General features: G+C 51.1%; 1 long non-coding RNA gene across 3 annotated transcripts; it reads left to right on the forward strand.

Annotated features, from left to right (window-relative positions):
- Positions 1 to 54: 54 nt before the first annotated feature.
- Positions 55 to 27,697, forward strand: LOC135181771 (uncharacterized). Of its 3 annotated transcripts, XR_010304993.1 has the most exons (5): positions 55 to 357; positions 20,865 to 21,082; positions 26,064 to 26,232; positions 26,832 to 26,901; positions 27,021 to 27,697. It is a non-coding gene; the product is annotated as an uncharacterized LOC135181771 (long non-coding RNA). The 3 variants fall into 3 exon arrangements; XR_010304991.1 differs by lacking the exon at positions 20,865 to 21,082; XR_010304992.1 differs by lacking the exon at positions 20,865 to 21,082 and having other exon boundaries at positions 27,025 to 27,697.

Here is a 27,697-nt window from a genome sequence, read left to right on the forward strand (position 1 = left end):
GGAGGTGATCATTTGCTTCACCTGTCAGCAACTCCTCTCCATATAGGTTAGGCTGGGGGTGATCATTTGCTTCACCTGTCAGCAACTCCTCTCCATATAGGTTAGGCTGGGGGTGATCATTTGCTCCCCTTAGCAGCAACTCCTCTCCACATAGGTTAGGCTGGGAGTGATCATTTGCTCCTCCTAGCAGCAACTCCTCTCCATATAGGTTAGGCTGGGGGTGATCATTTTCTGCACTTGGTGGTAGCTCCTCTCCATACAAGTTAGGTTGGAGATGGTGGGAGATGTTGGCTGGCTGTGAGGGATGAAGAAGAGGATGGATTCTGATGCTGTCTTTCAAGCACAGCCCTGCTAAAGGTGAGTTTTACTTCTGGCTTCATTTGGGCTTGGAGGATGATGGTATCTGGGTAGGGAAAGTTCCCAGGTTTGGCCTAGGTTAGAGAGAAGTGTTGGGAAGCGTGGATGGAAAGAAGGCATCAAGAGTTTAAGAGAAGGGGAAACAAAATGTGTTAGTACTTAAACTCTTGGGATCTGCCCAAATAATGTTATTCTTAGACAGTTTCCTCAAATAATGTTGCCCCGCAGCTTGGTCTTTGTTTTTGAGTCTTTAGCTGTGTCCATCAAGGTATGAGACCTCTTGGAGCTGGGATTGCCTAATAAGGATGAGAATTCCAGCTGTTTGAGGTGTTATTGTGCCTTTGACTCATTGAGAATGACCTTTTTCTGGCTCTGGGGGCTTCTCTTGGCCTTGATATTGTTGTGTCTTTGTTGCACAGAGCTAAACCTTTTGTTACACGACTCAGGGTTGTGTTGGCGACTCGAAAGCAACTAAAAATAGCCAAATCAGAAGACAATTTGCCAGTAAAATGAGGGCTTGTTGCTCCTTTTGCTGCATCCCTGGTGGCCTCTGGGACCCTTTTTGCCTTCTGCAGAGCCAAACCATCACGTTTTCTTCTGGATGCCAAACATCTGGGGATGCTCATTAAAGGCAAACTCTGCTCTGCAACCTGGGATGTTTTACTTTTGTTATGCAATATCCTCCTCTGCCTTAATGGAGGAGGAGGTTGGTGATTGTCTCCCTGCTACAGGCAGGGTCATTAAGATTTAATTCACTGCTCCCTGTTATGAAGCACTCTGTGGCTTCATTTATTCATGGAGAGAGGTTTGACAGTGATAAGGGTGGAAAGGGCTGTGTCCTTCTAGGGAGGATGCATGGATGGTGGAAAACATTGTGCCTTCCTATACAGGCTCCATGGACAAAGGTGGAGAAGGCTGTGTGCTCCTGGATAGGTTCTATGGACAAAGGTGGAGAAGGCTGTGTGCTCCTGGATAGGCTCTATGGACAGAGGTGGAGAAGGCTGTGTGCTCCTGGATAGGTTCTATGGACAAAGGTGGAGAAGGCTGTGTGCTCCTGGATAGGCTCTATGGACAGAGGTGGAGAAGGCTGTGTGCTCCTGGATAGGTTCTATGGACAGAGGTGGAGAAGGCTGTGTGCTCCTGGATAGGCTCTATGGACAGAGGTGGAGAAGGCTGTGTGCTCCTGGATAGGTTCTATGGACAGAGGTGGAGAAGGCTGTGTGCTCCTGGATAGGTTCTATGGACAGAGGTGGAGAAGGCTGTGTGCTCCTGGATAGGCTCTATGGACAGAGGAGGAGAAGGCTGTGTGCTCCTGGATGGGTTCTGTGGACAGAGGTGGAGAAGGCTGTGTGCTCCTGGATGGGTTCTATGGACAGAGGTGGAGAAGGCTGTGTGCTCCTGGATGGGTTCTATGGACAGAGGTGGAGAAGGCTGTGTGCTCCTGGATGGGCTCTATGGACAGAGGTGGAGAAGGCTGTGTGCTCCTGGATAGGCTCCATGGACAAAGGTGGAGAAGGCTGTGTGCTCCTGGATGGGTTCTATGGACAGAGGTGGAGAAGGCTGTGTGCTCCTGGATGGGTTCTATGGACAGAGGTGGAGAAGGCTGTGTGCTCCTGGATGGGTTCTATGGACAGAGGTGGAGAAGGCTGTGTGCTCCTGGATAGGTTCTATGGACAGAGGTGGAGAAGGCTGTGTGCTCCTGGATGGGTTCTATGGACAGAGGTGGAAAACTATGTCCTGGATAGGATGCATGGGTGCTCTGTGGATGTAGGAGGAGAGTGCTATGCTCTCCTGGATAGGCTTTATGGACAAAGGAGGAGAAGGCTATGTCCTCCTACATAGGATGCATGGATGTTCTATGGACAAAGGAAGGAAAGGCTGTACCATCCTGGCTAGGATGTGTGGATGCTCTATGGACAAAGGAGGGGAACGCTGTACCCTCTTGGCTTGGATGCATTGATGTTCTATGGACAAAGGAGGGGAATGCTGTACCCTCCTGGCTAGGATGCATTGATGTTCTATGGACAAAGGAGGGGAAGGCTGTACCCTCTTGGCTTGGATGCATGGATGTTCTATGGACAAAGGAGGGGAAGGCTGTACCCTCTTGGCTTGGATGCATGGATGTTCTATGGACAAAGGAGGGGAAGGCTGTACCCTCCTGGCTAGGATGCATGGATGTTCTATGGCCAAAGGAGGGGAAGGCTGTACCCTCCTGGCTAGGATGCATTGATGTTCTATGGACAAAGGAGGGGAAGGCTGTACCCTCCTGGCTAGGATGCATTGATATTCTATGGACAAAGGAGGATAGGCTCCATGGACAAATATGGGAAAGGCTGTGCCTTCCTAGGTAGGATGCATGAGTACTCAATGGGCAAAGGAGGAAAATGCTGTGCTCTCCTGGATATAGGATGCAAAAGGTTGGGGCCAGACTGTTGTCAGTGGTGCCCAGGGACAGGCCAAGGGCCAATGGCACAAATTGGAAGCCAGGAGGTGTCACTTGAAGATGTGGAGAAAGTGTTTTGTTGTGAGGGTGCTGGAGGCCTGGAGCAGGCTGCCCAGAGAGGTTGTGGAGTCTCCTTGTCTGGAGAGCTTCCAATTGCAGCTGGGCATTGTGCTGCTGGGCAGCACAACCCCCACCCTTTTGAGTGTCTGTTATGCAGTGTTTAAAGGTGTAGCTTCCACTGAAGACAGAATGCTGAGGTGACACCAAGTGTGTGTGTGTGTGTTGGAGAAGGAGGAAACAGGAGTTTCTAGGTGATGCCTCTGTTATCAGTAGGTCTCTTGGCCAGCAGCAGCTAATCACGTAGAATAAACATCTGCTCTGCTCCTGCTCTGTGACCTGGGAGATAAACCATGTTTAAAATGCAGCCTGGTTTCCAGTGCTATGTCCAGGAGTATGTGGATCTCAACTGGTCTTAAACCCAAGGTTGTTGGGTGTTTTAACCTTCTTGTTTGGGGGATCCATGCTCTCCACTGAGATCTTTTAGAGTGACAGAAGTATTTGGATCATTACAACCTGAAGTATTTTGGAGAGAACTTTTTGCAGTAAGCAAGAGATTTAGGTGCTTGGCAGAGAGACAAATGGAGAAGACACTTGGGCAGCTGCATCATACTCTTTTATCTGTAGATATGTCTTGATGTGATCTCCTCCTAGAAAGCTCTGGGTTAGAAGGTCATGTTTTCTCCTGTCCAACCTCAGTTTGAGGGCAGTGAATGCTTGCCCATAGCCAGAGCCTAGTGTGGCACTTCAAAACTTCATATGTGTCTTTGTCCCTGCTCATAGCAGGGGAGTTGGAGTGGGTTAGGGACCTTTAAGGGTCCCTCCCAACCTGTCTCATTCTGACTCAAGTGAGAGCAACCACAGAGGTTACTTGTGGAATGAAAAGGTGAAACGTGGCTCTGAATGAAGGGACATGTGGAGAGGACAAACTCTTGTCCAGGCATCATCATCATTTCTGCACCTCTGCCCCCTAGACTGCCTCCTCCAAAGCAAAGCTTTGTCATAGAATCAACCAGGTTGGAAGAGACCTCCAAGATCATCCAGTTCAACCTAGCACCCAGCCCTATCCAGTAATTCATGTCCAAGTGCCATGTTCCATTGCTCACCTGTGCTTTGGAAGGGGCAGTTTGAGAGCAGAAATAGATGATGACACTTGGACATGAATTTGTCTTCTCTGCGTGTCCCTTCTTCACCTATAATAAAGGACTGAAGCTCGACAAGCTCCATGATGGAGTTCTGCTCCCAAACTGCCCCTTCCAAAGCAAAGCTCCATCATGAAACCTCACAACCTCCACTCCTTTAGACTAGGTGAAGAAAAGGACTGCAAGGTGGTGACACAGCATCAGAAGGTAAGGTAGATGCCTTGCAGCTGCTGTCTGTGAGCCCTGTTGTGAAGGATAAGCCTCAATGAGTGAGCAGAAGCTAATCCTGGGATTGAAGGCTTTGTTTCAACCACCCTGGATCAATTGTCCAAGTGAAGATGCAGGTCCCTGATAACTGCTGCTGTAATCCTTCAACCTGACCTATCTGCTCTCTGACCTGATAGCTTTGTGGCTGAGATGGTCAGGGACACAAAAGGCATAAAGACCATTATGCACCCTCCAGTTCCCAGTGTTCCAGCAGCTGCCTTCTGCTGTTGTAGCTGGGATTATTCTGTGCTGATCCTGTGATTTCTGTGCACAAAGATTTGCTCCCTTTTAAAGATCTCACATGTAGATGTTAATTGTCCTTGCAGCAAAAACCTCCACAATGTCCTCCTTAGTTTTTCATGTAGGATGTTGCTCTGCTCCCTAGCAGTAGCTAATTGATGTGCAACAATTAAGTGTAGCTGTAGGTTGAACTGGATAATCTTGGAGGTCTCTTCCAACCTGGTTGATTCTATGTTAATGAGGAGAAGACACTGAGATGCATATTAAACTCTTCAAGAAGAGGATGCTTAGATAGACCTATTGATACAGCTGCCCTTTAATATTCAGCTGTCAATGAAACATCATACAGATGTTTGGGCTGGAAAAGACCTCTAAGGTCATCCAGTCCAACCATCAACTCAGCACCACCATGGCCACTAAACCATGGCCAGCAGTGCCGTGGCCACACATTCCTTGAACAACTCTAGAGATGGTGACTCCACCACCTCCCTGGGCAGCCTGTGCCAGTGCCTGACCACACTTGCAGCAAAGAAATAATTTCTCATCTCCAACCTAACCCTCCCCTGGCACAATTTCAGGCCATTTCCTCTCATTCTATCACCTGATACTTGGGAGAAGAGACCAACTCCCACCTCACTCCAATGTCTTTACAGGGAGCTGCGGAGAGCAATGAGGTCTCCCCTCAGCCTCCTCTTGTCCAGACTAAACACCCCCAGTCCCCTCAGCTGCTCCTCCCTAGCCCTGTTCTCCAGACCTTTCACCAGCTTTGTTGCCCTCCTCTGGACACACTTCAATTTCCTTCTTGGAGTGACCCAAAACTGAGCCCAGGAGTTGAGGTGTGGCCCTACCAGTGCCAAGTGCAAGGAGACAATTCCTGCCCTGCTCCTGCTGGCCACACTATTGTAGCTCCAGGCCAGGATGCTGGTGGTGGAAGTGTGAAGCCACAGAGGTTTAGGCTGGATGTGAGGAACATTTTCTTCCCCAGAAGGGTTGCCAAGGCCTGGCCCAGCCTTCCAAGGGCAGCAGTGGTGTCCCCATCCCTGCAGGAGTTGGAAAGCTGTAGAGAAGTGGTGCTGAGGGCCATGGTTTAGTGGTGGCCTGGCAGTGCTGGGTTAATGGTTGGACTGGATGGTCTCTGTCACCCTCACAACAAAGAGTTTTCTCCTCTTGTTTGGGTGGGACTTCCTGGGCTCCAGTTTGTGTCCACTGCACCTTGTCCTGGCACAGGGCACCTCTGCAAAGTCTGGACTCGGCCTCTTGTCCCCCACAGCACCTTTAGCTCTTGCTGAGCATTGATCAGACCCCTCTGGGGCTGCCCTTCTCCAGGCTCAACATCCCCAGAGCTCTCAGCCTTTCCTCCTCACAGAGATTCTCCAGTCTCTGGTTAGTGGCTCAGTAAAATGGGCACTTTGACATCTCCAGGGCTACCCTTTCAGTGCCACCAAAGTTCCCTGCAGCCACCCTGGGCAAGGGCTTTGCTTTAGCACTCAGATTGCTTCACCAGCAGAGAGAGGACACAACAAAGCAGACAAAGAGAGGGCAGAGGAGACAAAATCCACCTGAGAAATGGCAGGCAGGTGCCAAGCTTTGATCTCTAAAGCAGAGCTGTGAGTAACCTTTCAATGCTCACAAAAGCAAGAGGGAGGTGTGAGAGATTGGGTTTCTTGTGCTAACTTCTAGGTCACAGAGGACAACAAAAACAATGGGATTGTGTGGAAGAGAAGATCCTTTTTGTAAGCAGGAGTTTAAAAATGGGTCACAGGGGGTTTGCACTGCGATGTTTCATTTAGCCCAACACATTGGAGCTTGTTGCTGGGTTGCAAGCAGGAGGAACTTGAGCATGTGCCAGAAGAGAGCAGCCCCTGAGGAGGTTTCTGATCAGGAAAACTTGGGTTGGTTAAATCCTGTGGCACTGATATCTCACCCTACTTGAGTTATCTCAATTACTACTTTATTGCTCTGGTACCTGGGCAGTGAAGCCTCTGCCTTCCTGCTCTGCTTTCAATCATTAGCTCCCACCTGTTGTGAGCTAAATTAAGGTGTGAAGGTGCAGTTCTCTGCTAGACTCCATCCAGATGTCCAGGGAAACTCGTACCCTTAATTATATCTTAAATGAAACTCATTTTTGAAAGCTAAGTATCTTACTTAGATTGTTTTTGAGCTTTCTTTGGTTGGATTCTATGATCCTAAAGGTCTTTTCCAACCCTAGTAGTCTCTGGAAATGAGGGTTTGGGGAGCCTTGCTTCCAGGTCTGCTGCAAACCTCTTGGCTTTGCTTATGAATATTTGAGCGACCATTTCTGGTTAGCCAGGGGAAGTGGCACTCAAGGAGCCAGGAATCATAGAATCAGCCAGGTTGGAAGAGACCTCCAAGCTCAGCCAGTCCAACCTAGTACCCAGCCTCAACCAGACCATGGCACTAAGTGCCTCATCCAGGCTTGGCTTCAACACCTCCCTGGGCAGCCCATTCCAATGCCAATCACTCTCTCTGCCAACAACTTCCTAACAACATCCAGCCTAGACCTGCCCTGGCACAACTTGAGACTGTGTCCCCTTCTTCTGTTGCTGCTTGCCTGGCAGCAGAGCCCAACCCCACCTGGCTACAGCCTCCATATCCCCAAGCACCACAGTCAAGCTACTTTTAAACACATTCAGGGTTGGTGATTCCACCACCTCCCTGGGCAGCTCATTCCAGTCCCTGACCACTCTGGCTGGATTTGTTTTCCCTAATATCCAGTCTAAACTTACCCAGTGGCAGCTTGAGGCCATTCCCCCTTGTTCTGTCTCCCATTACCTGTGAGATGAGACCAGCAGCAGCCTCTCCACGGTGTCCCTTCAGGTAGCTGTAGACAGCAATGAGGTCTGCCCTCAGCCTCCTCTGTTTGACACTGAGCATCCCCAGCTCCTTCAGTCACTCCTCATAAGATTTCTTCCCCAGGCCCTTCCCCAGCTTTATTGCCCTCTTCTGCAGGGGTTCCATCACCTCCACATCCCTCTTGTACTGTGTCCCCTTGTTCTGTTGCTGGGACCTTTCAGTACCTGAAGGGGGCTATAAGAAGGCTGCAAAGGGACTGTTTGCAAAGGACTGCCGGGCCAGGATGAGGGCCAATGGTTTGAAGTGAGAGAAGAGTAGATTTAGATGGGACGTGAGGAACAAGTTCTTTACTATGAAGGTGGTGGAACACTGGAACAAGGTTGCCCAGGGAGGTGGTTGAGTCCCCATCCCTGGAGATATTCAAGGTGAGGCTGGGTGAGGGACTGTGAGCGACCTGATTTACTGCAGGATGTCCCTGCTGAGTGCAGGGAGAAGAGGAGGGGGAGGGTGGGTCAGAGTGGATGACCTTTAGAGATCCCTTCCAGCCCAAAGCACTGTGAAAACGAACTTGTATTGTTCCAGTCTAACTATGACACTATAGACAAAGCAAACTGTCACAGAATACAGCAACCTCAGGGGAGGGTGGAGTGAAGCAGCAGCCAAAGCAGCAGCAGCAGGGGGATGAGGTAGCAGCAAGAGGGAGATGCAAGCTGTGATTCCAGATAGAGAGCTTGCAATGCTCCACTGAAATTCCATTAACTTAGCTATTGTTGCCATTGTATGGCCTACCCCTGGCATCTCTACCTTCTCACTCAATGACCCCAGCACTTTTCCACTCCTACCATCAGTGGCTGAGCTGCTCTCTTCCTAATTCCTTCTCAGCTAGAAACCGACCTCAAACAGCCACGAGAAACCTGGGGCTGTTTAGTGTGGAGAAGAAGAGACTGAGAGGAGATCTCATCCACATGTAGAAATATCTGAGGGGTGGGGGTGATGTGCCTGGGGCCAATCTCTTGTTGTTGCTCAGCAGCAGTAAGACAAAGGTCAACAGCTACAAACTGGAATCACAGAGTCCTGCTGGTCCTTTCCAACCATAGTGATTCACAGTGATGAGATGTTGTACTGAGGGGTTTGGTTTAGCCAAGGACTTGTCAGTGTGAAACTGATGATTGGACTCAATGAGCTTGAAGGTCTCTTCCAATCCAAGAAATTCTGTGAGTCTGTGATCACAGAATCAGTCAGGGTTGGAAAGGGACCACAAGGATCAGCCAGTTCCAACCTCCCTGCCATGAGCAGGGATACCCTACCCTAGATCAGGTTGGCCACAGCCTCATCCAGCCTGGTCTTAAACACCTCCAGGGATGAGGCTTCAACCACCTCCCTGGGCAACCCATTCCAGGCTCTCACCACCCTTCTGGTGAAGAACTTCTCAACATCCAGTCTGAATCTACCCATTTCTAGCTTTGTTCTTCTCTGTGGAGCTGCTTTCCAGCAGATCACCCCTTACCTGTACTGCTGCAGGGTTCTTCTTCCACAGGTGCAGAGCATTTTCCCAAGAATTAATCACAGAATCAGTCAGGGTTGGAGGGGACCACAAGGATCAGCCAGTTCCAACCCCCCTGCCATGCCCAGGGACACCCTACCCTAGAGCAGGCTGCACACAGCCTCATCCAGCCTGGCCTGAAACACCTCTGGGGATGGGACTTCAACCACTTCCCTGGGGAACCCATTCCAGCCTCTCACCACTCTCATGCTCAACAACTTCCTCCTCACCTCCAGTCTGACTCTCCCCACCTCCAGCTTTGCTCCATAACATAGAAGGCTTCACCTCAACATGAGGAGAAACTTCTTTGGTGTGAGGTAAACAGAGCCCTGGAGCAGGCTGCCCAGAGAGGTTGTGGAGGCTCCTTCTCTGGAGACTTCACAAATCCATCTGGATGCATTCCTCTGTCAACTACCCTAGGGGATCCTGTTCTGGCAGCAGAGTTGGACACACAGGCTCACAGGATGTCAGGGGTTGAAAGGGACCCAAGGAGATCGAGTCCAGTCCCCCTGCCAGAGCAGGACCACACAATCTAACACAGATCACACAGGAACACATCCAGACAGGCCTTGAAAGGCTGCAGAGAAGGAGACTGCACAACCTCTCTGGGCAGCCTGTGCCAATGCTCTGGGACCCTTATAGGAAAGAAGTTCCCCCTTGTGTTGAGGCAGAATCTCCTGTGCTGCAGCTTCCATCCATTGCTCCTTGTCCAGGCAGCAGTGAGCAGAGCCTGTCCCCTCCTGGCAGCCTTCAGATACCTATAAACATTTATCAAATCCCCTCTCAGTCTTCTCTTCTCCAGACTAAGCAGCCCCAGGCCCCTCAGCCTCTCCTCATCAACCATGCCCTCCAATGATCTCTGGAGGTCCCTTCCAACCTCTGAAGTTCTGTGATTCATCAACTTGGTCTGGTGGAAGATGCTCCTGCCCATAGCAGAGAGGCTGGAACTAGATGATCTTAAAGGTCCTTTCCAACCCAAACCACTCTATGAATCAATCTGCATGAGCTCCATGAGCAGGAGTGGGCTTATCTAATAATGTCATTCTGGGCAGCTTCTGCAGCCTCTGTTTTTAGCAACATGAAGTGTGATGAGTGAAGGTTGTTTTGTCCACTGTGCTAGCAAATAAAAGATGCTGCTGGATCCTTGAGGCTACTGTTGGCTTTGGGGTGGGGGGTGGGAAATCATTAGATTTCTGTTGTGAAGATGAATGTGTTGATCTGAGGGACTGTGTCTGCATCCCAGAATAGTGAGCAGCTGCTGTAATAATTCTTCTGAGGTTATAAAGAAGTGACAAGTTTTCTGAGGTTTGTGTTGGGAGCAGTCCAAAAAGAAGACAATTGAGCTTCAGGCATCGGATTCATCACAGGAGCTGGAAATGGATCAGAGTCAGTGCAGCCCTGGAGGTTTGCTCCAGCTAATAGCAGGAGAGGGGTTGGTGGCTGCCAATCTTTTGTTGTGGAGTCAAAGTCCCTGGAGGTGTCCAAGAAACACGTGGAGGTGGCACTTTGAGATGTGGTTTAATGGCCATGGTGGTTTTAGGTTGGTGGTTGGACTCCAATCTTCGAGGTCTTTTACCAGCTGAAACAATTCTCTGCTTCTATGGTTCCACTGAAGAGGGAAGATGAATCCATGGTGCCATTGATGATGGGTTAGAAAACCATCTTGGGATGGTCTCAGCTTTGAAAGGCACTGCTTTGGGATGCTCTGTGTGTGTGTGTGTTCAGTTTGGGGCTCTCCAATACAAGGAGGGTGCTGAGATGGTCAAACATACCCAGAGAAGGGCAGGGAAGCTGGTGAAGGGTTTGGAGAATTGATGATGGGTTAGAAAACTATCTTGGGCTGGTCCCAGCTTTTAAGGGCACTGCTTTGGAATGCTCTGTGTGTGTTCAGTTTGGGGCTCTCCAATACAAGGAGGGTGCTGAGATGGTCAAACATACCCAAAGAAGGGCAAGGAAGCTGGTGAAGGGTTTGTAGAATAGGCCTGGTGAGGAGCAGCTGAGGGAAGTGGGGGTGTTCATCCTGGAGAAAAGGAGGCTGAGGGGAGACCTCATTGCTCTCTCTACAGCTGCCTGAGAGGAGGTTGGAGTCAGGTGGGAGTTGGGCTCTCCTCCAAAGGAGCAAACAATAGGACAAGAGCAAATGGCTTCACGTTTCACCATGGAAGGTTTAGGTTGGGCAAGAGGAACAATTTATTCCCAGAAAGAGTTCTCCAGCCCTGGACCAGGCTGCCTGGATCAGTGCTGGAATCCCCACTCCTGGAGCTATTACAAATGTGTAGGCATGGCACTTTGGGAGGTGGCTTAGTGGTGAGCTTGGCAGTGTTGGGTTGATGCTTGGTCTTGGAGATCATTTCCAACCTTAATGACTGTGTGAGTCTCATTCCTCCATGCTGCTCTCCAGAAATGAGGCATGAGATCCCTGTTCTAGGAGAAAACAGGGAATGAGGATGGTTGTAGCCTCCTGAAAGGTGATTCTCCCTCTAGAGCTGCTGTGCCTTGTGCTGGGTGAGTGCTGCTGGAAGGGGATTGTCCCTCTAGAGCTGCTGTGCCTTGTGCTAGGTGAGTGCTGCTGGAAGGTGATTGTCCCTCTAGAGCTGATGTGCCTTGTGCTAGGTGAGTGCTGCTGGAAGGTGATTGTCCCTCTAGAGCTGCTGTGCCTTGTGCTGGGTGAGTGCTGCTGGAAGGGCATTGTCCCTCTAGAGCTGCTGTGCCTTGTGCTAGGTGAGTGCTGCTGGAAGGGGATTGTCCCTCTAGAGCTGCTGTGCCTTGTGCTGGGTGAGTGCTGCTGGAAGGGCATTGTCCCTCTAGAGCTGCTGTGCCTTGTGCTAGGTGAGTGCTGCTGGAAGGTGATTGTCCCTCTAGAGCTGCTGTGCCTTGTGCTAGGTGAGTGCTGCTGGAAGGTGATTGTCCCTCTAGAGCTGCTGTGCCTTGTGCTAGGTGAGTGCTGCTGGAAGGTGATTGTCCCTCTAGAGCTGCTGTGCCTTGTGCTAGGTGAGTGCTGCTGGAAGGGCATTGTCCCTCTAGAGCTGCTGTGCCTTGTGCTGGGTGAGTGCTGCTGGAAGGTGATTGTCCCTCTAGAGCTGCTGTGCCTTGTGCTGGGTGAGTGCTGCTGGAAGGTGATTGTCCCTCTAGAGCTGCTGTGCCTTGTGCTGGGTGAGTGCTGCTGGAAGGTGATTGTCCCTCTAGAGCTGCTGTGCCTTGTGCTAGGTGAGTGCTGCTGGCAGGTGATTGTCCCTCTAGAGCTGCTGTGCCTTGTGCTGGGTGAGTGCTGCTGGAAGGTGATTGTCCCTCTAGAGCTGCTGTGCCTTGTGCTAAGTGAGTGCTGCTGGCAGGTGATTGTCCCTCTAGAGCTGCTGTGCCTTGTGCTGGGTGAGTGCTGCTGGAAGGTGATTGTCCCTCTAGAGCTGCTGTGCCTTGTGCTAGGTGAGTGCTGCTGGAAGGGGATTGTCCCTCTAGAGCTGCTGTGCCTTGTGCTAGATTCCAGAGGTGTCCATCACTGGAGAACACCACACAAATATCTCCTGCACCTGAACAGAATAAATGACTTGTTTCACCTAGAAGCAGCCTAACTGGAAGAAATGGAGCATAAAGCATTGCACAGCAGGTGGCAATGGTGAAATGATGGAAGAGAAACAGACAACAACTGCTGAGCTGATGTGCCTTTTTTTGGGTAGTTGGTTGTTTGTTTCTTCCCCAGAAGGAAAAATGATTCATGCAGTCATTTGAGATGGATGCTCTGAGCCTGAGCAGTGTCAATTCTCTATGAGCAAGGGGACACAGTGCTGCATCTACCTGCTGAGTCTGTGTGGATAGGCAGCATCTCTGATTTATATGTTTTAATGAGCTCAGGCCAGGTTTCCAGGCAAGCCTGAATTGTGAGGCTGCTCCCAGAAGTTTTGTTTCCTTCTCTAAGCTGTCTGCTGAGAAATAGGAGCAAGGAGTGAAGCTGACGAGCTGTGAGTGGGTGTGTTTGCGGAGGGAGCCTGGAGGTCTGCTCCTGGCAATGTCTGAACCCCAGCTGGTAGCAGAACTTATGGAATGATCTTAGGTTGGAGGGGACTTTAATGGTCACCTAGGACTATCCCTGTGCATATGGTGCTGGTTTTTCAGAGCTCCAAGCAACCTGACCTGTAATGGTTCCAGGCATTGGACAGGGCTGGGTGCTAGGGTTGGAATGGATGAGCTTGGAGGTCTCTCCCAACATAGTTGACAGGGCTGGGTGCTAGGGTTGGAATGGATGAGCTTGGAGGTCTCCTCCAACCTGGTTGACAGGGCTGGGTGCTAGGTTGGAATGGATGAGCTTGGAGGTCTCTTCCAACCTGGTTGACAGGGCTGGGTGCTAGGTTGGAATGGATGAGCTTGGAGGTCTCTTCCAACCTGGTTGACAGGGCTGGGTGCTAGGTTGGAATGGATGAGCTTGGAGGTCTCTTCCAACCTGGTTGACAGGGCTGGGTGATAGGTTGGAATGGATGAGCTTGGAGGTCTCTTCCAACCTGGTTGACAGGGCTGGGTGCTAGGGTTGGAATGGATGAGCTTGGAGGTCTCTTCCAACCTGGTTGACAGGGCTGGCTGCTAGGGTTGGAATGGATGAGCTTGGAGGTCTCTTCCAACCTGGTTGATTCTATGTGGCATGTACTACCTCTCTGGGCAACTTGGGACAGGCTCTCATCACCTTCAGAGTCAAACATTTCTTCCTTCTCTCCAGTCTCAATCTCCCTCTTTCAGTTCAAACCATCCCCCCACGTTGTCTTGGCACACCAGGCCCTGCTCAAAGGTCTGTCTGCAGCTTTCTTATCAGCTCCTTGAAGCACTGAAAGGCCACCAAAAGGTCTCCCTGGAGCCTTCTCCAGGTTGAACAACCCCAGGCTGAGAGTCCTAGGGCTGGAGAAGACTGAGAAGAGTATCTTATTAATGCTTATAAATATCTGAAGGTTGAGTGTCAAGAAGGGCCCAGGCTATTTTCAGTGTTGTCCTGGGACAGGACAAGAGGCAATGCATGTAAAGTGCAACCTACAATGTCTATGAGGATGTGGAGAAAACCCTTTGTTGTGGAGGCATGGAGCAGGCTGCCCAGAGAGATTGTGGAGTCTCCTTCTCTGGAGAGCTTCCAACTCCCTATGGCCATCATGATGCTGGGCAAGCTGCTGTGGGTGCCCCTGATTTAGCAGTGGGGTTGGAGTGGATGATCTCCAGAGGTCCCTTCCAACACCCAGCATGCTGTGATTCTCTGATCTGCATTTGAATCTTTGCATGGTTTGCTGTTGGATCATCTCTAAGGACAATAATTTTCACAGGCTAATTGAATCCTTAAACAGTTGTGTGCTCTCTTTTTGTTCTTCCCTGGAAAAACACCAAGCCTGATGCATTCCCCTGAAGATCCAAAGCTTTGAATTGTATTTGAGCCCAAAGTGGAATTTATTTTATGACAAACCAGCAGATACTTCCAGAGATTGCTGCTATTTATTTTTCATAAGCCATGCATTTTTCATTTGGAGGCTGAGAGTGGAGAGCTGAGTAGTCAAATATTGAAGATGAGCCCTCTGGTACCCAGAGGAGCTCAGCGTGGATGCTGGATGATGCTTGACACCTTGCTGTGCCAGGGGGATCTGGGATGCTTTATGAGGTAGTTTTGAGGCAGAGGGTCCTGCAAGGATGGAGCTGCTCTGCCCTGAGGATGTGCCTTTACTGGAGGGAGTTCAGCAGAAGCTCTGAAGATGCTGGAGGGCCTGGAGCATCTCTGTGAGGAGGAAAGACTGAGACCCCTGAGGCTGTGGAGCCTGGAGGAGAGCAGAGGGGATCTGTGCAATGCTCAGCATGAAGGATCAGGTCAGGCACTGGAATGAGCTGCCCAGGGAGGTGGTGGAGTCACCCACCCTGGGTATGATTAAGGGAAGTCTAGGCTGGATGTTATGAGGGAGTTGTTGGCAGAGAGAGTGATTGGCATTGGGATGGGCTGCCCAGGGAGGAGTCCCCTTCCCTGGAGGTGCTCAAGAAAAGCCTGGATGAGTGAATTAGTGCCATGGTCTGGTTGACTGGATAGGGCTGGGTGCTAGGTTGGACTGGGTGAGCTTGGAGGTCTCTTCCAACCTGCTTGATTCTATGAAGGGTGGTTTGTATGTGGTGATTTGAGATATGGTTTAAGGTGAATCTTGTAGAAGAAGGTTCTAGATTGGACTTGGTGATCCTTAGGGGCTTTGCCAACCTGGATGCCTCTGTGATACTGTGACCTGTGGGGGGGTCAAGAGCCTGGGACCAGACTCTTGCCTGTGGTGCCCAGCAACAAGGCAAAGGGCACAAACTGTAATGCAGTAGGCTCCATGTGAAGATCCATTCCAATCCAAACCCTTCTATGATTAACAGGCAAAGGCATGGCTGGAGTGACCTGGAGCATTTGTTTCCACCAGGAGGTCACTGGTAAGCAAGAAGCAGGCTGTGGAAACACATCAGGAACACCTAAGTCCCACAAACAATGGGGGGGATGATGATCATGATCACAGAATCAGTCAGGGTTGGAAGGGACCACAAGAATCATCTAGTTCCAACCCCTCCTGCTATGGGCAGGGACACCTCACACTAGATCATGCTGTCTAGAGCCTCATCCAGCTTGGCCTTAAACACCTCCAGGGAGGAGGCTTCCACCACCTCCCTGGGCAACTTGTTCCAGAGTCTCACCACCCTCCTGGTGAAGAACTTCTTCCTAATATGATGATCTCAGATCATCACCTCCAGGTGTTGTCTTCTAGGGCAGTGCATGGGCATCATTCATAGGGTTTCCTGTTAGGTGGCAAGTGGAGCTGATCTTATCAGCTCTGTGTTGATGTTAAAGGATGTGGCAGGAGACACTTACAGGATCACAGTGGTTGGAAAAGACATCCAAGGTCATCAAGCCCAACCTTAGGTCTGCCAGTGTCATGACTGCACCCTGCATAGCAAGCTCATAGATTCATAGAATGGCAAAAGGGTTGGGAGGAACCTTAAAAGATATCTAATTCCAACCCCCCTGCCATGGGCAGGGACACCTTCCACTAGATCAAGTTGATCAGGGCCTCATCTTAGAATCATAGATTCAGCCACGTTGGAAGAGACCTCCAAGCTCATCCAGTCCAACCTAGCACCCAGCCCTGGCCAATCAACCAGACCATGGCACTAAGTGCCTCATCCAGGCTTGGCTTCAACACCTCCAGGGATGGTGACTCCACCACCTCCCTGGGCATCATCTCTTTCCAGATGTGATTTATTTTCCTCTCCACCTTGGGTCAATAACATTTGGTCTGTCTGACCAGCCTACAGCTTACCAGGCTGTGATGATCACACTTTGCCCCACTTCTCACTTCTTTTAAGGAACTTGTCATGCTACAAATTGTTCTTCATCAGACCTAATCTATCTCTCCCCAGCAGAAGCACTTCTCCTTTTCACTTGCTCCCAGCAGAGTGGCCAAACCACCTGCAGATGCTGATGGGTTTGAAAGCAGGGAAATCAAATGTTGTCTCAGCCAGAAGGTTGTTCAATTAGCTTTTCCTGCTGAGAATGATCAGGCTTGAAGCTGTGCCATTGGGAGGGATTATTTCTTGGCATCGATGCTAAGTGAGTTTGGACTTTGGCAACAGGAGGAGAGAGCAGAACGTGAGGGGCACCAGAGAAGCACTGCAAGGTGTAAGTACATGTCAGGGGGAGCTCAGCTTTGGATCACCACCAGATGTTGGTGTGAAAAAGATGTTGATGTGAGGATGTCTGAAATGTGGAAGTTATCAAATAGTTGACAACTGTCCTGGAGCATGAAGAAGAGAGTGGCCAACAGGTCAAGGGAGGCTCTCCTCCCTCTAGACTCTGCTCTAGTCAGGCCATGTTGGGAATATCTGGTCCAGTTCTGGGCTCCCCAGTTCCAGAGAGACAGGGAACTGCTGGAGAGAGTCCACAGAAAGCTGCAAAGCTGCTGAGGGGCCTGGAGCATCTCTGTGAGGAGCAAAGGCTGAGAGCCCTGGGGATGTGGAGCCTGCAGAAGAGCAGCTCCAGAGGGGATCTGAGCAATGCTCAGCAAGAGCTAAAGGAGCTGTGGGGGGCAAGAGGCTGGAGCCAGACTCTTGTCAGTGGTGCCCAGGGACAGGACAAGAAGGAGTGGGCATAACCTGGAAGCCAGGAGGTTCCATCTGAAGCTGAGGAGAAAGTTGTTTGTTGTGAGGGTGCTGGAGGCCTGGAGCAGGCTGCCCAGAGAGGCTGTGGAGCCTCCTTGTTAGAAGAGCCTCCAAGCCCAGCTGGGCATTGTGCTGCTGGACAAGCTGCTGTGAGTGCTCCTTGTGTAGCAGGGTGGTTGGAGTGGATGACCTGCAGAGATCCCTTGCAACTCCACCACACTGGGATTGTACACTCTGTGTAAGAATATCAGCTCATTTCCTCAGCCAGCTAATTCAGACGTTAAATTAGTGCCGCTGGCAAATCCTCTCTATGATGCCACCTTTGCCACTCAAGTGATGTCCACAGCAATGAACACTGAGCTCAGGAGGTCCCTTCTAACCCTCACCATGCTGGGATTGTGTGTTCCCATTTCAAGCCAGGTTTGTTGAATAGCTTCTGAGGAATCACAGAATCAACCAGATCAGAAGAGACCTCCAAGCTCAACCAGCCCAACCTAGCACCCAGCCCTGGCCAATCAACCAGACCATGGCACTAAGTGCCTCATCCAGGCTTGGCTTCAACACCTCCAGGCACAGCAACTCCACCACCTCCCTTGGCAGCCCATTCCAATGCCAATCACTCTCTCTGCCAACAACTTCCTAACAACATCCAGCCTAGACCTCCCCTGACCTTCCAGTTTCTGAAGGGAGCTACAAAAAAAGCCGGGGAGGGACATTTTAGGCTCCCAGGGATTGACAGGACTAAGGGGAATGGAGCAAAGCTGGAGGTGGGGAGATTCAGGCTGGATGTGAGGAGGAAGTTGTTGAGCATGAGAGTGGTGAGAGGCTGGAATGGGTTGCCCAGGGAGGTGGTTGAGGCCCCATGGCTGGAGGTGTTTCAGGCCAGGCTGGCTGAGGCTGTGTGCAGCCTGCTCTAGGGTAGGGTGTCCCTGGGCATGGCAGGGTGGTTGGAACTGGCTGATCCTTGTGGTCTCTTCCAACCCTGACTGATTCTATGATCCTCAAGTCCAACATTCAACCTAAGACCACCCTGGCCATTAACCAGTGTCCCAAACTGCCACATCTGGATGTTCCTGGAACCCCTCCAGCCTATGATTCCATCCTATTGCTTGCAGGAACTTGGGTGATTTTCTGGGCACCAGCTATTTAAACCCCAAAATAACCAGACTAGCAATTAGCAGTGGGTGGCACATGGGCTTTTAGCTAATGAGCGTCCCAGGGTGTGGACAGAGCTCTTGGCTCTGCTGCCAGAAAGAGAGAGGGAGGGAGGGGGAAATCACAGCACCCTGAGCAGTGGTGATAATGGAAAGTGCAATTAGGGCAGCTCTGTTTGCTGCCTCACTGATCGAACCTGGGGGCTGCAAATGGAGATGTGGGCATGCAGCTGGCATGGCTGTCCTGCTGGGCATTGAGCTGGGAAGCTGATGGTATCAAAAAGAGACTTCTAGCTTGAGGGTGCAAACACAGAAAGACTTCAACAGGAGGTGCCCTTAATGTGTGATGCTTTAGGATGCTGTGGGTCCAGAGCTGGGGAGGGGTCTAGAGAACAGGTCAGGTCTCTCAGTTGCTCCTCACCAGATGCTATTCAACCTGAAGAACAGGAGTCTTAGGTCCTCTGGCTGTCTACAGTTCCCAGCAGATGAGGTTGGTCTCTTTTCCCAAGGAACTAGTGACAGGACAAGAGGAAGTGGCCTCAAGTTGCACCAGAGAAGGTTTAGGTTGGACATGAGGAGCAGCTTCTTCTCCCAAAGGGTTGTCAAGACTAGGTCCAGGCTACCCAGGGCAGGAGTGGAATCCCCATCACTGGAGGTGTTTCAGACCTGTGTAGGTGTGGTGTTGAGGACCATGGTTTAGTGACCTGGCAGTGCTGGGTTAGTGGTTGGAGTGGAGAATCTTCAAAGGCCCCTTCCAACCAAAACAATTCTCTGGTTCTATTTCCAAGGAACCTTTGAAATGTGTTGGGAAACCTGGGAGCACCTCTGCTGAGGAGGGAATTAGGGAATCATAGAATTGTTTCAGTTGGGAAAGACCTCTAAGGTCATCCAGCCCAGCCTTCAACCCAACACCACCATGGCCATGAAACCATATCCCAAGTGCCCTGGCCACACCTTTCTTCACACCTCCAGGGATGGTAGCTCCAGCACCTCCCTGGGCAGCCTGTGCCAGTGCCTGACCACTCCTGCAACAAAGAAATTGTTCCTCATGTCCAACCTAACCCTTCCCTGGTGCAGTTTGAGGCTGTTTCCAAGGTGATTGCTCTGTTTGAGGAGGGATTTAGGGAATCATAGAATTGTTTCGGTTGGGAAAGACCTCTAAGGTCATCCAGCCCAACCTTCAACCCAACACCAGCACAGTGCCATTCCACATGCAGTGGAGAAGCTGGGGACTGAAGAGCTTCAGCTGTTAGCTCAAAGGTTTCCTTGGATAAGGAACAACAGGTGCCAAGAAAATAACCACATCTTCAAGCTGTCTCCCTTTGCACATGCCCCTCCTGGCCTCTGTGAAGCCAGGTGGACTGTGTTGCCATGGGCCTGCTGAAGCAGGGGGAGAAGCTTCTGCTGGTGGAGGTGAGGGCAAGGTTTTTGTGGTGGGTAATCAGCTCAGCTCTGCTTCCATCTCAAAAGGCAGCGTTCCCTCATTATGTCTTGCAGGAGATAAGTTGCTGTGTGGAAGGGCTCTAATGACATGATGGCAATTTCTCATTTCAAGGCAATGTTCTGCTCTTGTGGATGATTTTTTGAGGGGGTACTGAAAAATAGAAGCAGAATGGTCTTATCAGACCTTAGGAGATGCAGCTGCCCAGACTACAGAACTCTCATTTTCCCCAGCAGCTGATAAACCTTAGGGTTTCAGACTGATTAGGGTTGGAAGGGACTTGTAAAGCTCATCCAGCCCAACCACCTGTGCAGTCAGCAGGGACATCTGCAACCAGAGCAGGTTGCTCAGAGCCACACACAACCTGACCTGCAGTGGTTCTGGGGATGGGACATCTACCACCTCTCTGGATAAGCTGGTGCAGGCTCTCACCACCCTCAGTGTCAAACATTTCTTCCTTCTCTCCAGTCTCAATCTCCCTCTAGCAGTTCAAACCATCACCTCTTGTCCTGGCACAACAGGTCCTGAGAAAATCTGTCCCCAGCTTTCTGATCAGCCCCTTCAAGCACTGCAAGGACACCAGAAGGTCTCCCTGCAGCAACCTCTGCCCCCGTCTGAGCAAGCCCAACTCTCAGCCTGGCCTCCCAGCAGAGCCCTTCCAGCCCTGCCAGCATTGCTGTGGCCTCCTCTGGCCCTGCTCCAGCAGGTCCCTGCCTGTGCTGTGCTGAGCACTCCAGAGCTGGCCCCAGCCCTGCAGGTGAGGTCTCAGCAGAGCAGAGCAGAGGGGCAGAATCCCCTCCCTGCCCCTGCTGCCCACACTGCTGGGGATCAGCCCAGGACCCAACTGCTCTGTTGGCATTAGAGCAATAGGTCCTGGGGCAGAAAGGTCAGGTGTGATCCAACATCTCTCTTCAGTTGAGGAGCCCAGAACTGGACACAGCACTCAAGGTGTGGCCTGAGCAGTGCTGAGCAGAGAGGCAGAAGAACCTCCCTTGTCCTGCTGGCCACACTGCTCCTGAGCCAGGCCAGGATGCCATTGGCTCTGCTGCCCACCTGGGCACACTGCTGCCTCATCTTCAGCTACTCTCTACCAGCACCCCCAGGTCCCTCTCTGCCTGGCTGCTTTCAGCCACTCTGTCCCCAGCCTGTAGTGCTGCTTGGGGTTGTTGTGGCCAAAGTGTAGAACCTTCTTAAATCTCATCCCATTGGCCTCTGCTTCTTTTATGTCCTGCATCTTTCATAGACTTTTTAATGCTGGTTTTCCTTTATTTAGAAGGGAGCTTGAGGCTGAGCCTAAAGAACTTAACCTGAGAGAACCTGGGCAGAAAGAGCTCTACACAGTCCTTTACCTGTGTGAGATCTGCAATCCAGAGATAGAAGGAGCTGGGGCTGATTAGTTTGAAGAAGAGGAGGCCAAGGACGGACCTCATCACTGCCTACAGCTACCTGAAAGGACCATGTGAAGAAGTTGGTGCTGGTCTCTTCTCAGAGGTGATTACTGAACAAGAGGGAATGGCCTCAAGTTGCCACTGGCTAGGTTTAGACTGGGTATTAGGACAAAACTGCTTCCCAGCAAGAGTGGTCAGGCATTGGAATGAGCTGCCCTGGGAGGTGGTGGAGTCACCAGCCCTGGAGGTGTTTCAAAGTCCTTTGGCAGTGGTGCTTGGGGATATGGTTTAGGGAGCACCTTGTAGAGCAGGGCTATGGGTTGGACTTGGTGATCCTCAGGGACTTTTCCAACCTGAATGTTTCTGTGATGCTGAGCTTTGGGTCCCAGCTGTGTGTTCCCACAACAGTTCATCCACTGTGTCCATCCATCTCCCCAGGTGGTTCTGCTTTGACAGGGGGTGTGGGCACTTATGGTCTCCACAGGTCCCTTCCAGTGCCTGCCGTTCTCTGAGTCTGTCACTGTGTCCCCTTGGCTTTGTCTGTAGCTGATGATAATGAGAAGGCTGAAGGGAGAATTGCAGTGAGCAATGAAATTCAATTTCACTGCACCCATCTGCTGGGAAACAACTCCACAGAGAAGGAGCAGGCAGTGCTGCTAGACAACAAGTTCCACAAGAACCATCAGTCTGCCTCATGGCCAAGAAGGTCAGTGGGCTCCTGGGGTGCGTTCTGAAGAGGGCTGGCAGCAGGTCAAGGGAGGTTCTCTTCTCCCTCTGCTCTGCCCTGGTGAGGCAGAGCTGGAATCCTGAGTCCAGGTCTGGGCTCCCCAGTTCAAGAGAGACAGGGAACTGCTGGAGAGAGTCAAGGGGAGGCTGAGTGGCCTGGAGCATCTCTGTGAGAAGCAAAGGCTGAGAGCCCTGGGGCTGTGGAGCCTGCAGGAGAGCAGCCCCAGAGGGGATCTGAGCAATGCTCAGCAAGAGCTAAAGGAGCTGTGGGGAGCAAGAGGCTGTGGCCAGACTCTTGTCAGTGGTGCCCAGGGACAGGACAAGGGACAATGTAATTGGAGACAGAAGGGGGAATGGCCTCAAGTTGAGGTTGGGTAGATTTAGATTGGATATTACGAAAAGAGCTTCATGGAGAGAGTGGTCAGGGACTGAAATGAGCTCCCCAGGGAGGTGGTGGAGTCACCTACCCTGGATGTGTTTAAGGGTGATTTGGATGTGGTGCTTAGGGCTATAGTTTAAGGTGAATCTTGTAGAGTAGGGTTCTAGGTTGGATTTGGTGATCTTGAGGGGCTTTGCCAACCTGGATGTTTCTGTGGCTCTGTAATGGGCACAAACTGGAAGCCAGGAGGTGTCACCTGAAGAGGAGGAGAAAGTTGTTTGGTGTGAGGGTGCTGGAGGCCTGGAGCAGGCTGCTCAGAGAGGCTGTGGAGTCTCCTTCTCTGCAGAGCTTCCAAGCCCAGCTGGGCACTGTGCTGCTGGGCAAGCTGCTGTGGGTGCCCTTCTTGGTCAGATTGTAGTGGGTGCTCTCCAGAAGCCCTTTTGAACCCCAAAGCAAGGAGGGATCCTGTGAACTGTTTCAGTGTCAGACTTTTGTTTGTTGGGGGATTTTTTCCTTTATGTCCCAGAGTCTCTCTCCAAAGCTGTGACCTTTTATTGTTTTTTTTTTTGGTATGATTACCAAAGTGGAAAATTTCTCCTGCAAATGAGCCTTGCAGAACTGATTAGGACTGAGCTTTCTGAGTGATCTCCCACTGCTGCTGCTCATCTCTCTGATGAGACCTGAGATACTGCTCCCTCGCCTCGTACCAGCCTCGCCTGGGCAACAGCTTTTCAATTTGCTGAGCTCCTTAATAGTGTCTTCAGCTTAATTGACAACCTCAGAGACACTCGTGGAACTGTTTGTTTGCTTTCCAAATGAAAAGTCTTGTCTGCAAAAGCTCAGCCCCATCACCCTTCCCTGCAGCTCCTTTCAGGCTGGATGGAAATGAGGAATTTAGGTGATGCGGGGATGGAAACCTTGCTCCATGGTGACACTTACACACAGCTGCTCTGCTGTTGTCATGGAGCCACAGGAGGGATTGGGTTGGAAGGGATCTTCAACATCATCCAGTTCCAACCCCTTTGTTGTGGCCAGGGATTGCTGTCTGCAACTACCTGAAGGGAGGTTGTAGCCAGGTGGGGTTGGGTTCTTCTGCCACGCAAGCAGCAACAGAACAAGGGGACACAGTCTCAAGCTGTGCCAGGGCAGGTCTAGGCTGGATGTTAGGAGGAAGTTGTTGGCAGAGAGAGTGATTGGCATTGGAATGGGCTGCCCAGGGAGGTGGAGTCACCATCCCTGGAGTTGTTGAAGCCAAGCCTGGCTGGGCACTTAGTGCCATGGTCTGGTTGACTGGCCAGGGCTGGGTGCTAGGTTGGACTGGATGAGCTTGGAGGTCTGGTTGATTCTATGATTCTATAAGATGCTCAAGGCTTCATCCAACCTGGCCTTGAACACCTCCAGTGAGGGAGCATCCACAGTCTTCCTGGGCAACCTGTTCATAGAATAGCATCATAGAATGGTTTAGGTTGAAAGGGACCTCAAAGCTCATCCAGTTCCAACCCTTTTGCCATGACCAGGGATACCTTCCACTGGACCAAGCTGGTCAAGGCTTCATCCAAACTGGCTTGGAACACCTCCAGCGAGGGAGCATCCACAGCCTCACTGGGCTACCTGTACATGGAGTAGCATCATAGCATGGTTTAGGTTGGAAGTGACCTCAAAGCTCATCCAGTTCCAACCCCCTGCCATAGGCAGGGATACCCCTCACTAGAACAGGTTGCTCAAGGCCTCATCTAACCTAGCTTTGAACATCTCCAGGGAGTGAGCAGCTACAGCCTCCCTGGACAACCTGGGCCAGTGTCTCACCACCCTCACTGCAAACAACTTCTTCCTAATCTCCAGCCTAAATCTGCTTTCTTCCAGCTCAAATCCATTCTATTTGCCACAAGCCCTTGTCAAAAGTCCCTTCCCAGCATTCTTGGGCCAGGGTTGAGATTGTCACCATCTTGGCAGGGTTTTTGTGTGTCGTCTTCATAATTAAACCTCCAGAGTCCAGTAGAGGCTGTAGAGCTGCTGAGGGGCCTGGAGTACCTCTGTAAGAAGCAAAGGTTGAGAGCCCTGGGGCTGTGGAGCCTGCAGAAGAGCAGCCCCAGAGGGGATCTGAGCAATGCTCAGCAAGAGTTGAAGGAGCTGTGGGGAGCAAGAGGCTGGGGCCAGACTCTTGTCAGTGGTGCCCAGTGACAGGACAAGGAATGACAATAGGCACAAAGTGGAAGCCAGGAGGTTCCCTCTGAAGATGAGGTGAAAGTTGTTTGTTGTGAGGGTGCTGGAGGCCTGGAGCAGGCTGCCCAGAGAGGTTGAAGAGTCTCCTTGTTAGGAGAGCTTCCAATCGCAGCTGGGCACTGTGCTGCTGGGCAAGCTGCTGTGGGTGCCTTGCTTTAGCAGTGGGGCTGCAGTGGATGATCTGCAGAGGTCCCTTCCAAACCCCACCCTGCTGTGAGTCTGTGACTTCTTAACTTAAGCCTTCTTTTTATTTTCAAACTCAGAAGTCTCTCTCTTTTTTTATGCCTTTCTGTGTTTCATCTGCTAGCTACTCAGCCTTTTCCCAGGATGACTGAGTGATATTCTGGCAAGCAAACCTCTGTCGGCTCTTTTTTGTCTCTCCCTCAGCCTAGAATGATGAATAAAATGAGGGAAAACTTTTGATTATTGCTTGAGTCCAGCCTTGAAGGAGTTTTTCCTTCCCTCTGGAGAACAAGCTGCCCATGGATGTGTCACTGCTTATGGAGTGTAGCTGTTTGTTGTGACATTCTCCATCTAAAGTGGTTCTTAGAGAATAAAATGAAAAGCTGAGCAAGGCTGGGAAGGAACAAGGCAGTGTTTTCATGCCATGTTTTGACTGAGCAGAACTCTCCTTCCAAGCCATCTAGAAAAATATTTGCCTTCCTGAGGAGACATTTTCACAGCTCAGGGAATGAACTGTTGCTGGTTGACAAGGCTCAGAAACAAACAGATACAGGTCAGGATCTCTGGGTTGCTGCTGCCTGACTCACTGCATGGTTGCAAGCTGGAAACATGTTTTGATGGACAAGTTGTTAGATGAGAGCTTCCTTCCAAGAAGAGAGCTCTGAATCCATGTCTTCTCAAGGCAGAAATTGCAGTGTGGTCCCTGAGATGAAATGATGTGGGAGTGACAGCTTCTGCTGGCTCTAAATAGGAGAGTGGGTTGGTAGGTTCCTGCGTCTTCACTTCCACCATGGAAATATAGCTGTTGAGTGAAATAAGAGTGGTAATCCATCTGATTAACCTTCTAGAATCAGAGAGTTGTTTGGGTTGCAAAAATAGCTCCAAGATCACCCAGTCCAACCATCAGCCCGACAGCACCACAGCCATTAAACCATGTCCCACAGTGCCATGGCCACAGGGTGAATGAACACCTCCAAGCATGGGGACTTCACTGCCTCCCTGGGCAGCCTCTTCCATTGCCTGACTGCTCTTGAAGCAGAGGAATTGTTCCTGCTCTCCAACCTGAATCTCCCCTTGTGCAGCTTGAGGCCAGTTCCTCTTGTCCTGTCACCTGATACAAGGGAGAAGAGCCCAACCCCCATCTCTCTCCAACCTCCTTTCAGGGAGCTGCAGAGAGCGATGAGGTTTCTCCTCATCCTACTCTTCTCCAGACTAAACACCCCCAGTTCCCTCAGCTGCTCCTCACCAGCCCTGTTCTCCAGATCCTTCCCCAGCTTTGCCCTTCTCTGGACACACTCCATCACCTCCCTATCTTGGCTTTGGTTCCACTGCCTGAGGAGAGCAGAGCCAAGGGGCAGAATCCCCTCCCTTGCCCTACTGCCCACACTGCCCTTGCTGCAGCCCAGCACAGGGTTGCTGTCTGGGCTGCACTCACACTGCAGGCTCAGGTTGAGCTTTTCATCACCCCAGACCCCCAGGGCCTTTTCCTCAGGGCTGCTCTCAGCCATTCCCCACCCAGCCTGGAGTTGTGCTTGGGATTTCTTGTTTACATCTGAATCCCTCTGCTTTTCAGATACTCTGATGACATCTGGGTAACCTTGGCTGTGATTCTCTGTCGATGCTCACCATTTGCATCCTTAAGACTGATCTCTGCAGCCAGAAAGAAAGGTGCTGTTCTCCTGTCAGCAGTTGCCTACTCAGTTCTGGAGCCCTCATTATAGGAAGGATATGGACCTGATGGAGTGAGTACAGAGGAGGGCCATGAAAATGATCAGAGGGTTGGAGCAGCTCTGCTATGAGGACAGGCTGAGGGAGCTGGGGGTGTTCAATCTGGAGAGGAGCAGGTTCTGGGGAGACCTAATAGCAGCCTGCTAGTACCTGAAGGGAGCATACAGAAAGGATGGGGAGAAGCTGTTTACAAAGGCCTGTGGTGACAGGATGAGGGCCAATAGGTTCAAGTTTGGGAAGAGCAGATTTAGATTCAATGTTGGGAACAAGTTCTTTACTCTGAGGGTGGTGGAGCACTGGAACAGGTCACCCAGGGAGACAGTTGAGGTCCCTTCCCTGGAAACATTCAAGGTGAGGCTTGATGGGGCCTTGGGTGACCTGGTCTAGTGGGGATGTCCCTGCTGACTGCAGGGGGGCAGGACTAGATGAGTTCTAGAGGTGCCTTCCTGCCCCAAGCATTCTGTGGGTCATCCATGGCACACATCACCTTCCTTCCCCAGACACACATTTCCTGATCCAAAACCTCTTCCTTTCCTCTCCAGCCACTGATTTGGTTTGGTACCTTTTGTGACAGCTGATTTTTCCCTTCTCTTCTTCCATATTTCTGGATCAGACTGATTAGATGCCAGCTGCCTACCACCTTGCTTGCTGTTTCTCCCAGGCCTTGCTTGCCAGGAGGGGAGGTGGGTGAGAAGCGCAAGCCCTGAGCACACACTGCAGGGCTCTGTTGGCTGATTTGCAGGGTGGGAGGGGAAGAGAGGAGAACAGCTCCTTTTTAAGTCTAGCTTCTTTGTTTTGCCAGGTAGACTTCAAAAGTGTGGGCAGCTTGTTACATCTATCAGAGAATCATCAAATGGCTTGGGTTGGAGAGGACCTTTAAAGGTCATCTAATCAGCAGGGACATCTGCAGCTAGAGTGGGTTGCTCGGAGCCCAAAACAACCTGACCTGGAATGGTTCCACAGATGTTTACATTCATTAAATGTGTTTTCCAGGGGAGCTGTTACACAGGTCTGCTGTGAAGAGGCAAGTTTTTCATGGCCCTTTCAGGGCTAACTAAGGGACAGTTCCACATCTCAGATCCCATTTACATGCTACGGGACTCAGCAGGCACCCAAAAGGCTCTCATCTTGATGCTGAGGGGCTTGGAGCATCTCTGTGAGAAGCAAAGGCTGAGAGCCCCTTGGTATGTGGAGCCTGCAGGAGAGCAGCCCCAGAGGAGATCTGAGCAATGCTCAGCAAGAGCTAAAGGAGCTGTAGGGAGCAAGAGGCTGTGGCCAGACTCTTGTCAGTGGTGCCCAGGGACAGGACAAGGGGCAAAGAGCACAAACTGGAGCCCAGGAGGTTCCACCTGAAGATGAGGAGAAAGTTGTTTGTTGTAAGGATGCTGGAGGCCAGGAGCAGGCTGCCAGAGAGGTTGTGGGGTCTCTTTGTTAGGAGAGCTTCCAATCCCAGCTGGGCATTGTGCTGCTGGGCAAGCT

This window comes from Pogoniulus pusillus, chromosome 2, assembly GCF_015220805.1.
Source record: "Pogoniulus pusillus isolate bPogPus1 chromosome 2, bPogPus1.pri, whole genome shotgun sequence".
NCBI lineage: Eukaryota > Metazoa > Chordata > Aves > Piciformes > Lybiidae > Pogoniulus > Pogoniulus pusillus.